The sequence below is a fragment of the Rhincodon typus genome, chromosome 7 (genome assembly GCF_021869965.1).
Source record: "Rhincodon typus isolate 14 chromosome 7, sRhiTyp1.1, whole genome shotgun sequence".
Classification (NCBI taxonomy): Eukaryota; Metazoa; Chordata; class Chondrichthyes; order Orectolobiformes; family Rhincodontidae; genus Rhincodon; species Rhincodon typus.
Window position 1 is genome coordinate 26,801,708 of NC_063338.1, and position 10,920 is coordinate 26,812,627.

The 10,920-nt window shown below is 38.1% G+C and overlaps 1 long non-coding RNA gene across 1 annotated transcript; it reads right to left on the bottom strand.

Annotated features, from left to right (window-relative positions):
- Positions 1-738: 738 nt before the first annotated feature.
- On the bottom strand, positions 739-7,227 carry LOC125483510. Its single transcript, XR_007262473.1, has 2 exons — positions 6,781-7,227; positions 739-3,948 (listed from the first exon to the last, which is right to left on the bottom strand). It is a non-coding gene; the product is annotated as an uncharacterized LOC125483510 (long non-coding RNA).
- Between the last annotated feature and the right edge of the window lie 3,693 nt (positions 7,228-10,920).

Below are 10,920 nucleotides of genomic sequence, written 5' to 3' on the forward strand. Positions count from 1 at the left end.
TCTGAATGTACAAGGTCACATTATCCAGTATACAATGAAAAGGGCCCGATTCCTCAGATTAACTAAGGAATTCTTAATTAGATATTAGTCATAAACAGACAGCCCAAACTAAAGGCGTAAGCCACAAACTATTTAGAGCAAGCCTAAAACTGCTAACACATTGAAAGGGAGATACAAAATCTTAAATATATGCTAAAGAATGTTCACCATTAGCTAAAATACAAACAAAATTGTGTTAGATGCCTTCCAACTCCATTCTTAATCCTGGGAGAAGGGGGAAATAATCACATTTTGAAGAAATGAAAACATTTAGCTTAATATGTCCTGTAAGATTACTGTTACCTAATTGGCTCATCAGGTGTTATGTAGCCTACAATTGCAAAAAAATCTTTTATACATGACCATTACATTCACCGAGTGGGTTTCATCAGTTTCATTTTGAAAGCCACATATCGGTTTGATTTGACAAAACTATGAATTTTCTAATCAGATTCTTATTAAAACTCAAATTTGACTTTTATAGCAGATTTATTCATAAACATTTTCATCTTCACAAATTTTTAGAAAATTCAACATTCACCACTTTGTTTTATAAAACAAAGAAAACTACAATAAAAAATTGAATTACTTGCAGTGCATCTTATGAAGATAATATTCTGTCCTTTTTGTGTTGGAGAAAACAGAATAGTAGATTCTACCATAAGTGTGTCAAGTCCTTAGTTATGAATACAATCAGAGTGAAGCTAGCACCATTAGATGGATATTTATTTATTTTTACAAAATCACCCAAAATTTTTTTTCAATTGCAAACAAGTCAGTATAATTAACAACTTAAAACCAAATACTAATAGGTTACCTTTCAGTAAATTCAGAGTTATTGGCAGTTGAGCTCCGACTTTCTCTTTTTGAATTCAGTTCCATAATTTCTGAATCCTTTCCGAAAGAGGAGTTTTATCTGATCCTCACTCCACTATGCTGTAGCTACCAGCTGTCAGGCAGTACTCCAGAACAGTGTAGGGTTAAGTAACAGGCTTGTCCCCTTACTGTAGAATTAGCTTCCAGACAATTCAAATAGAATGTGTGGAATCAAGGGGGACAGGGTGCAAATGCAGGCAGTGAACAGATGTATGGGGGCTAGGGTGTATCATCTCCCTTCAGAACAACATTTTGGTTTAATTTGATAAGTTTCTGCTGAAACACCGATGTGTGTTCCAGGTGCTATTTTTAAAAAAAAGACTGTTGCTCATTTATTTTATTAAATTAGTTCATTTTTGGGATGTTATTTAAAATAGCATGTCACTGGATGCAACAGTTACATTGAAGGATAATACAGGATGAAAACACTTCTTCAAATCACTTATTTTCAACCTGTAATAAATGTTCATAGGTTTTGCAAAGTAACCAAGCAATGAGCCATTTCCTTCAAACCTGTACAAAATGAACCCCGTGAAACCGAACCATAGTAAACACTGGAAGTAATACTCTCCAACGGAGGATACAGCAAAGACTTTCTGTAAATATGTCACTGCATTTCAAGTACAGTAGTCCCTCACAATAATACTCCCATTGGGAGTAATCAAAACACATTAATAAATGGAAAGCAGCCAATCTACATCTGCTACAATATAAATAAGACAATTATAAAAGGATCACTGCATATACAATTCTTGAGATTAGACGAAAAACATTGTCAAACTATTTTCAACCTGCATGTGTATTATCTTTGTTCAGTTAACAGGGTGGTGAATGAATTTGACCCAAAAAGTCTCCTAGTTTGGAGGACCCAGCCTAGCACATCTTTAACTGAAACCTTAACTCTCAGATGATAGATGGATTCTCATAGGTTATTTTTTTTTCTGTATAAAAGTAGAAAGAATGTGAAAAGGAACAAATTAATTTGTTCATCGATCTTCTCTTCACTCTTCGTTGAAATATCATCCAGCTTCTTTCATTCCACATTAGACGGGAACTGGATATTTGAATCAAACAAAATATTGACCATTTAACGTGTAAGGCATTGGCAGTATTTTCCTAAGACTAGTCAATGATGATAACTGATTTCATAAGCACTGCCCAATATAGGGCTTACTCTGGAGACCACATTTAGGAAACACTTCTTTACAGAAGCTGTTCAATAGCCTGAAGTTACAAGAATAGTTACAGGAAGCATGACCAAGAACAAGACACTGGAATTATTTAAGAACTAGCTGCATGTAGCAAGTGGGAAGATGGTAGCAGTCAAAAAAATAGTTCCTTGTGCTGCACTTCAGTTATAATCAGCTGAGTCTGGCAGTTTAGACTGGCAGAAAATTTTCCCAATTTGAAATATTAAGTTTTCCAATTGCTCAGCTGGTAAGTGCTCTGCCTGTTCTGAAAAACAGCATTGCAGACCAGAAGGCACCAGAATGTACAGAGGGTTGCCAATTCAGCTGGATTATTGCAACATAGTACACAGAAACCAGTTGTTCTAACGAGCAGGAAAAGAAAAATAATGCATAACAGCCACCGGATAATCATCCGGTGGTCACGGCATCAGTGGAAAATTGCAGCAAACGACTTACACATGAACACCTCTGAGGAAAACAGTTACTACCTGTGGAACCAAAAGCATGAAGAAGTCAGCAACCTCAGGAGAGAAAGAAGTGGTGTACCCTATTAATATTGAGAATGTTTGTTCATTACTCATTGGCAACTACATAATGGAAGTGATTTTATGGAAAATTTGGCTGTTCTTCAACCAGAAAGGTCATAGTTAGAAAATGAGTTGAACAAGTTGCAAATGCAAAGGAAATTGGCAGATGAAATTTAATACAGACACATGTAAGATATTGCATAGAAAAGGAGGAAACATTTCTACTCCTTGAAAGATTCTGATGTAGTCATGGATTAAGTTTAAAGCAGCAGAAATCTTATTAGGCCAAATGTTAAACATGACAAATAGATGCATATCAAAGAGAAAAAGAGAGGAAACTGTGAAATAACGGGGAAGTCATTGCTCAAACTATATAATGCTTTGGTCATAGCTTGATCATTGTGTCCAGTTGTGGTCAGTAAGACATAATGGATATATTCAAGACCTGGATGCAATGAAGAGAAAATCTACAGGGCCAAGAGTTAAGTGGCTCCTGAAAAATAAATTGTTTGACTACGATTTGGGGTGAGGGAGCAGGGATGTGCATCAATAGTATCAAAGGAAATTTTAGAATCAATATTAGAAAGTCTGTCTCATGCAGATTTCCGGTAGAGTGATTCATAGGATTTCTGTTTCCATTTAAAAACCAATTGGATTATGTAATAGGATGGGTTAACCAACTTCCTAGATTTGTAATTACCTTACAATCTTGTTCAAGAACTTAAAGGTATTCGGATTACTAGAATAAGCTTATTAACTTCTAGCTGTTCGACATTCTACAGGAAGCAACAAAGTATCTATCCACTTTCTCCTCCTCCATCCCCATCACGGCACACCTTTGAGGAGTGTTTGTATATTTGCTGTAATTTTGTAGTGACAATTATGTTGCAAGCACCAGAAAACAGCCATTGTCTAGGTCCACTTACACCTCTCTGCTGAGAATACTAAATCAAACTCATTTGAAGAGATATCAGGAGGTCCACCATTAGCATGATTTTTTCAAAAAAAAAAAATCATAAAGGCTTTGCAATTCTATGGTGACAAATAATTACAATTTAGGTATCAGTTACAATAGTTACACAGCATAGAAAGTGCTTTCATGTAATATCAGCATCTAATTTGATGCTTGAATTTTACAGGATTAAAAACAATTACAGCTCAAAAGGGCTCAGTCTTGCAGATCTTTGTTGGCTGTGAATTATGCAGTAATATCCTTACAGTGAGATTTTCAGCAGAATCACTCCAATAATTTGAAATGTTGTATCCTTGTAATGATCCAATCTGGTTCCACACCTTGTGTGAATTCACGCCGAAATCTAAAATTAATAAGAAGTGTAGAATTGGCTAAATTTGAAGGGCAATTAAAGAAAATTCTCATTGTCATATAGCATTAAGAATAATAGAACAAGTACTTAAAATGCTATAGATCTCAACATTAAAAGACAAAACAGGTCCACCTTCCTGTAATGTTCTTCTGACCTCTCACTACCTTCAAGTGGATCATAGTTCTTTTGGGCCCATTTTGTGGTACCTCACGCAACTGCTCATTTCACATAGTCCTAGACAGTGAACAACTTTAGATTATCCAAACTAATTAATCATCATAGCAAAATATGTTCTTGCCCTTACCCCATGTTCATATTTGGGCACACTCCAACAGAAGCCACTGAAATGTGTCTAGAAGCAGTAGCCTGGAATATTTTGTCCTGTCTTCACTTCACCTCCAAATTTACAGATCTAGAACTTTGTTAATGTGTAAAACTTATTATCCACACTCAGCAACACATTGATCAACTGCACTATTCCTTGTCATTTTCTATCTACGGAATTATAGAAATTCATAACCCAACGATATTTTGCAGTATTTCATATTAACAATATGTATAGTTCGGCTTGCTCAAGTGCATACATTATCAAATTTCACTCAGATTTCTAAACATATGCTGTCTCTAAGGGAACTGATTGTATCACAGCCATGTTGCAACGTAATCAAAGACTTTCAAACTGATTATTATCAGGTAAATTTGATAGATAGTCAAACATGTTTTTGAGCCAGAATTATTCTGCGTTTACCAAACTTCAATTGTATACCACTCTTGAACAAAAATGTGGGACAAATGACAAAAGATGTACTGGAGTGTTTCTTGCAACAGAATTGCACTAGGTTTTCCAGCCACTTTCACTTATAAACTTTTGTGCTCGAGGTGAAGGGTGTTCATTCTAGGGAAGATAACGTTTCCCTATTTCAAACACCCAGTTTCAGCACCAAGCATTTGTAAGTAGTACAGTAGTCTGTTATAGACAGAACTCTTTCTGCCATGCTCTAACCCCTGTTCCTACATTATCAATTCATGACCCGGTTCCTAATGAGGCTGCTAGTCATAGGTCAATTTGTGCTGTAAACCCACACAAAATGGTGAACTGGACTCACATTGGCCAAACTATATAAATCAACAGGCAGATAAGACTTCCAATCATCAAGTGGAGTTGGAATTGAGCCTAGGTGAAAGTCACTCAAGGTTCTTGGTTTAGAGTATTCTTGATTTTTGTTTAATGTGCTTCCACTATTTGCAAGCGAATAGCATAAGAATGGGCTGACATTTGAACAAATCTGAATCAAGCCTAATTGAGCAGCAGATAACCATGTCAGATTAATACTACATATTTTAACTGGGAGTCCAATACATGACAGCTGTGTTTCTTAATCCTTAGACTTTAATGTTTCAGCAAGAGATGTGAAAGAATTATTTCAGCAACTTCATAAACTCAAACATTTAAGACAGATGAAAAGAATGATGTACTGTACTTAGTCTTATTCACTTCCAATATAACTTTTAAGAATTAAGTTTCCATTCACAGGATGGTGCATGAAGCCAGCTATTTGATCCATCATGCCTGTCCCAGCTTTGTTGAAGAGTAATCCAGTTAGTTCCACCCTAACTACAGTTGTTTTCACCTTTAAATATTTATCCAATTCCTTTTGCTAAACTACTACTGAATCTATTTTCACTATCCTCCTAGGTAGCCCATTCCATAAACTTAATCACTTGCATTACAAAGATGACATTTGTGTTATCCTTGGTTCTTTTATCACTCATTTTAAATCTGTGCTCTCTGTTTATCAATCCTTCAGCTACTGAAAAAGTTCACCCCTACTAATTTTATCTAAATGCATCATGACTGTAAACATTTCAACCAAATCTTCTATTGGCCTTCACTATTCTGAAGATTACAACCCCAGATTTTTCAGTCTACCCACAGAACTGAAATTTCTAACCCAAAAACCATGCTAGTAAATCTCTGCTGTACACCATCCAGAGCCTTCACACCCTCTGCAAGTGTGGTGCTCAGAACAGGACACAAAATCCCAACTAAGGCCAAACAAATATTTATACTGATTTATCATAACTTCCTGGCTTTTGTACACTAGTACCTTTACTTATAGAGCAGAGAATCCTGTGTGCATTATTAATTGCATGTTAACCTGTCCTAATACCTCCAGATTGTGCTTCCTGAATCCATTTTACAATTTAGCAAATTTCTCCTCTCTTCCACAAAATACATCACCTTACTTTTCTGCATTTAATTTCACTACTTATCCACTCATGTCCTCAGCCCGGCCACATTCTCCTAAAATCTATTGCTCATTCATGTTCATTACAATTCAAGTTTGTGTCACCTGCGATTTCAAATTAACCAATATATTTCAAGGGTAATGCTGATTCCCTGATGAGTGGTGACTCTACACACTTCTCTGTTGCCCTTTGTAGGTCACCCCATAAACCAATTCTTCCTGTGTTGTCAGAAGTCTTGCTGCAACTCTGGAATCATTGTGGGAAATTGATTTGTTCCACGACTTATTCGCCCAGCGCACCCTCAGCTAGCTGCAAGAGGTAAAGTCAGACATTTGTCACAATGAAAAATAACAAGGCCAAATTCATGTTACACCCAGCCCTGGGAAAGTAAGATGGTACAATCATTTGGTTGTGAAACAATATCAACTGAGTTTCCTCTTCTGGTTACATGTCGTTAAAATAAGCAATTCATTATGTACGTTTAAGATTCAATTAGCAGTATATGTCTTCAATAAAACTGCCAAAACTCCTAATAGTGCAGTGGAAGAGCTAGGTTTACTTAAAACAACTTACTCATAATTGGCTGTGAGAAGGCGTAAGCTGTCTTTGCTGCCTTCATCACCAAAGACGACTTGAAAGACTTTTGTTCCCTCAGGTGTCTCATCAGGAAGGTCAACATCAGTCAGGTACCAGTAACGCATTATTATACTGACAAACTTTCTACCTGTTGAGATAACAAAACATAAAAGCTGACATTCTGATAACAAGAAATTACTTGTACAGTAGAACAAAACCCCAAATTACGAATAACTACACTGATATCATAAGAACTAACCATTTCATTTTAAAAAGCACAGTTGCACATACAAACTAAAAATGATAGGAATGGTACATTTCCAATGTGGCATATTTCAGCTGGAGAGAGCATGAAACAGACCACCACCTGGTTCCAATTTTGTCACTCTCATTAGTGCAAACGTAGCCAAGAACAATGGTTACTTAGTAACCTATCAGATGATCTGGCCCTTTATCCAACTGTGACATTGTAGGGAAGGAGGCAGTAGGTTTAATTCCTGATACAACAAAGCAAGTGTTATAAAGCAGAGGTCAACCCCCGCTGATAACTAAAGCCGAAACACCCAGAGAGGCTTGCCTCACCCTATAATCTGTTAAAAGAAGTGTGAAAAAGTGGTATAACCTGCCTCTCACCCCGAATCTGTTATAAAGCGGTGGTTAAATGAAATAAACTCCTAACTCTCACTCTATAAGCAAAAAGTAACAATTTATCTAACTCTAATACTGAACAAATTAACCGAACTATTAACAAACCGAACAATTCCCTTCTAACTACTAACTATTCCCAAATAAAACAAAATTCTAATGGAATGCTGTTCCAATAAATGCAAGTCCCACTTATGTAAACCAAATTAATAAAAAAAAAAAATTAGAAATTAGTCCCTCAAAATTACAGCCAACGTACTTCTTCCAGAATGTTCTGTGCCTTCTCCATTCATCTTCTATCAGGAACGCCTTCTCCTTCGAATTTGTGTGGCAGGAATATTAGGTAAGAGTTCCGCAGTGCCTTTATTTAGATGATGCTTACTCTGAGGCTTAGAGAATTCTGTGACAGCCAGTGATTTTCTCGTTAAAGCTGATGGTTAACTCTAGCAGATGGCACATTGCTCTCACCCTGATTTTCAAATCCCTCTTCTTTTATACCCTTGATGACATATTAATTTCTTACAATAGGATCGGCCCTATCTTGTCACAACTATCAGATTTAAATTTAATTGGTTTTTGATCTCTAAGTGCCTGGTTTAAATTAAGTGGCCATAATCCAACTTGTCATCTTGATAACAAAATAAAACTGCTACTTGGATTGCTAACTCCACGGCCTTTTGATACAAATGTTTTAATTCAGAGGCTCTGTGAACCTGCAAACCCACAAGCTGCTGCCCACAGACTTGTTTTAATCTCGAAGCCTAGAAAAAGCACATCGTCTTTTAAAGGGACCACAACTCTTCCCCTATATCATTTTACAAACATCAAATTCTAACATCCTGCCTTCTAATCCACAAGTACTCTACCCAACTTCACAACAATAGCAGCTCTGTTGAACTTTGAGGTTTCTAGACACCTACTTCATAATGGACATACACATTAAAAGGTAGCAATACTATGCACTAGATCTTTTTAGTAAATGGCAAAGTATTTCTTTCAATACAGTTCCCTTCAATTATTGTTTTAAAAATGTTCATGGGATGTGACCACTGCTGGCTCGGCCAAAATTTATTGCCCAACCCTAAATGCCCTGGAGATGATGATGGCAGAGAGCAGCTTTCTTGAACTGCTGCAGTCCTTGGGGTGTAGGGACACCCACAGTGCTGTTAGGGAGTTCCAGGATTTTGAATCAGTAGTGAAGGAACAGCAATATTGTTTTGCATTAGCATGGTGTGTGGCTTGGGCGGCAATTTGCAGATGGTGCTGGTGCCATGTAGCTGCTCCCTTATCTTTCATTGTGAAAGGAGGTTTGGAAGGTGATGCTTTGGTGAATTACTGTAAGCCATCTTGGGAGCTGCTTTGCGCCTGAATGGTGTCAAGCTTCTCAGGTGCTGTTGGAGCTGCAGCCATCCAGGCAAGTGAACAGCATTCAATCATGCTTGTGCCTTGCAGACGGTGAACAGGATTTGGGAACACAAGAGGCAAGTTACAATCCACAGAATTTCTAGTCTCTGACTTGCTCTCATAACCACCATATTTATATGGCAGGTCCAGTTAAGTTTCTGCTCAATGGTAACTCCCAAGATGCTATGGAGGAATTCAGCAATGGTAATACTACTGAACATCAAGGGGCGATGGTTAAATTATCTCTTGTTTACTGCTCTGATCTCAAGGGCAGTCACTCTCACCTCACCTCTGAAGTTCAGCTGTCATCTATGTTTGAAACAACAGGCAGTATGACAGCTCAGTGGTTAGCATTGCTGCTTCACAACACCAGAGACCCAGGTTCAATTCCAGCCTTGGGTGACTGTGGAGTTTTCACATCCTCCCTGTGGGTTTCCTCCACATGCTCTAATTATTTGCAGATTAGGTGGATTGGCCATGCTAAACTGCCTAAAGCGTCCAGGGATGTGCACGCAAGGTGTATTAGACATGGGAGATGCAGGGTAATGGACAGGATTGGGATCTATCTAGTTTTGCTCTCAAATACATTCATGCTATTCACCTCTCATATTCGTTATGGTTTCAAGATGTGGCAAAAGCCTGGGAATGGATTTCAATGGCCACATGGCATTGGTAGTTATAAGGATGGATTTGGGAGGTTCTGAAGCTCAGTTCACAAGCTAAAAATGACAAAGAAAGGTATAATGGCCCAGATTTTCCACTGGCCAGACAGACAGTCATTTTATGAGCATAGATCAGAGTCACACAAAAACACACTATAAGAATTGCCTGGGAAATTGTATGGTCCGCTGGGCAATTCCTCTATATCTAAGATATTCTGAAAGTCTCCACTGAAATCAGACACTTGGGATGGTTCTGTTGAAATTAAGTAAAATACTCAGGATAAGTTTGACAATTAGATAAATAGTAAAACTCCTCAGTAACAATTAAATTGACCCCATACTTAGGCACACCCCCAACTAGACCTTCCCAAGAGCTGAACTTAACACTCAGCTGTATCTGACCAGACACCACTACCCATCCCTGCTGGCCTGACCCAATTTCTCCTACCTACCGCGACCTACTCGAAACACCAAATCACCTACCTTGTTATCTTGCACCCCCTACCCAGCTGGCAAAACAATCATGGCAACCAACCAGCTAACAGAGCTAACCTATTCACCTGTCATCCTTCCTACTTGGCACCCTATCCCCATCACCCTCTCAGCACCTTAACATCACACTTAGCTTATGTACTTATGCTTTGAAAGCAGCTGTCACAACTTTACATTTCAGGATACAGCAGCTGACTGTTGTCAAAAGTTGGCATGATTTGCCTTCCACAGACAGTTCTGCATTCCAAAATAACTGTCAGAATGGACGTACAGCTCTGACAGAGCCCAGAGTTAAATCTCCTCTCAGAAATACACAGCTCCCTTCCCCTTTGGGAAAAAAGAACTTGCAACCTCACAAGACTCCCATTCCTTGGAAAATTCAGCCCAATATTGCTTTTGATAACCCTACCAGATCCAGCACTGGATGCAAACATCAATGAGCTCCAAGTGCATTGCCAACCCCCAGATTTAGGACATGATATGGGAATTGCTGCTGAGGAAATTGAAGATAGAAGCAAAGCAAGTTTAGTGCAATAGCTGTGCCAAATCAGATGGACATCCAGTGGAGAAAGTTGAGATGGTACTGCAAAGATGTGAAGAAAGGTTTTAAGTTTCTCCTGGGCTGGAGATAATTGTCAAAGGGTCTGCAGTAAGTAGAATGACGTGGATATTCAACAAATTGAGGAAACTGAAATGGCTTTGACTAAAGTGAAACCTTCAGGTGGTAGGACCTTATGTTGAGAAGATCAAGCGAATTCATGAGGAAGAAGAATACCCAGGAGGGCTTCTTAATAATGAGTGTGAGATTTATTGAAGATTTGAATGCAGTGATATCAGGAGCCACAAAGAGAAGGTAGGTGAAAAGAAATAACTGTTGGGGAACCACTCAGTGCAGAAGACTAAGAAACAGCATGTGGACTTATTGGGGTGACAG